We start from the raw sequence: 2189 nt of genomic DNA, 5'->3' as shown, positions 1-2189 counted from the left end.
GGCTGTGGGAGTGCACTGACCACCAGGGGGACGCTCCTGTGTTGAGCGTCTGTCCCCTGGTGGTCAGTGTACATCACAGGCTGCCTGCCTTGGGGCGGAGGGGCCCCAGTAGCCTTGCCCTTGGGGATGAACACGAAGGAGTTGTGGGAGTTCACACGGAGACTGGGCAGAGCCCGGGCCTGCAGGTCCCCCCCTGGGAATCGTGTTCATATCTGGCTTGGAGGCCGGCCATATCTTGATGGCGTCGTTGGTGCTGGTGGCCGAGGAGACCCAGTGGTGCTGGCTGGGAGTGGCACTGGCAGGGCTGACACTGGACAAAGCCAGGGACGAGGCTGGAGTGGCACTGGGGTCCCAGGGCTGGTGGGTGGGAGGCTCCCCCAACTCCAACTTTGGCTTGTACTCGCCCGGCCCAAGCTGGATCCCGCGATGCCATTGGCAGTGCCTGCCAGGAACTTTGGGGTCAGGGGCCTGTTGGGGAGCAGGCGAATGCCCGACCCACGGTGCAGGCCCCAAGGGTGGATGGTGAATGAGTTGTTGCTGGTCTTCTGCAAAAGTCACTGCACCGACCTTGGGCCGAGGACAGGTGGCTGTGGCAGCGGCTGTGGCAGGGGGCTACTGAGCTCTGGGATCCCACAATGGCCTGGCCGCTGGTTGAACTTCTGGAGCAGATGGCTGATGGGGTCAGTTGATGGGAGCGCATAGTACAGAAGCCCCTCTGTGGTGTGGATTTGGGCAGCCAGGCTGGTGGCGTGGTCTGGTGCAGCAGACCGGCCTAAACCAGCAGTCAGACATCCCTCTCACAATCTGGGACCACTGGCTCATAACTGCTCACCTGCCTGCCTGCCTGCCTGATCTCCCCTAACTGCCTCTGCCTGCCTGCCTGATTGTCCCTAACTGCCCTCCCCTGCTGGCCTGAGCCTGATCTTGCCCCAAACTGCCCTCCCTTGCTGGCCTGGTTGCCCCCAACTGCCCTCCCCTGCCAGCCTGATCGCCCCTAACTGCCTCTGCCTTGGCTGCCACCACCATGGCTTTGTCCGGAAGGAAGTCAGACATCTGGAAGATGGCTAGTTGATCCAGTCTAATTAACACATTACCCTTTTATTAGTATATATAGATTATATAGGATAGGATTGCTTAAATGGGGGTGGGGGCAGTTGGGGGTAATCAGGCTGGCAGGGGAGTGGTTAGGGGGTGATCAAGCTGGCAGGCAGAAACGGTTATGGGCAATCAGGCAGGTGAGCGGTTGGGAGCCAATCCCAGATTGTGAGAGGGATGTCCCAGACTGGAGAAGGTGAAGGCTGGGCTGAGGGACTGCCACCCCCCCTCCCCCGAGTGCATGGATTTCGTGCACCGGGCCTCTAGTATAGGATAAAGGAGGAGGAAGAAAGCCCAGAGGGAATAGGAGGACAGTGAGGGAGGAGGGCCTTAGGAGTCATGAGTCACTATAGTAACAGTCTAAGGGAATAGTGACTGATCAGAGGGGATATCAAGGCACCAGGATCTATAGCCTTTATAAGCCAAAGGAAAAGAGAACTCAGTGGCACCCTTTCCCCTTCCCCATGTGGGAGTCTATACTGTGGGAGTCTTTTCCTCTCCCCACATGGGAGTCTGTACTTGTTCTTCAATAAATCTCCACCTTTTCTATACTATTCTCTGTCCATGGATTCATTCTTCGACTCTGGCAGACAAAGAATCCAGGTTCCAGTAAAAAAAAATCCCTATCAACTTTAAAAGTATATTTTAAAGTATATCCCCCGTTGTTTCCTCTGGCTTCCCCAGCATGTTTTGTTTTATTTTATTTTATGAAATATATATTTCTTGATTTCAGAGAGGAAGGGAAAGGGAGAGAAACAGAGAGAAACATCAATGATGAAAGAGAATCGTCAATTGTCTGCCTCCTGGACACCCCACACTGGGGATGGAGCCCACAACCTGGGCATGTGCCCTGATCTGGAATCAAATTGTGATCTCCTGGATCATGGTAAATGCTCAACCACTGACCCAAGCCAGCCGGGCTGCCCCAGCATGTTTCAGTTTCGTTTTCACACGGGGAGAGCTCTGAGCTCCACCCCCTATCCTGGCGTCCTCACCCTGTGTATATTTCTAGTGCAACCCTGAATAAGTTACTGCTGCCTTGTGGTTTGTTGCGGACAGACCATGACTGCAATAATGGTCCCAGAGAAGTAAAG

This window comes from Myotis davidii, unplaced genomic scaffold, assembly GCF_000327345.1.
Source record: "Myotis davidii unplaced genomic scaffold, ASM32734v1 scaffold115, whole genome shotgun sequence".
Lineage (NCBI taxonomy): Eukaryota > Metazoa > Chordata > Mammalia > Chiroptera > Vespertilionidae > Myotis > Myotis davidii.
This window is presented reverse-complemented; position numbering follows the sequence as displayed.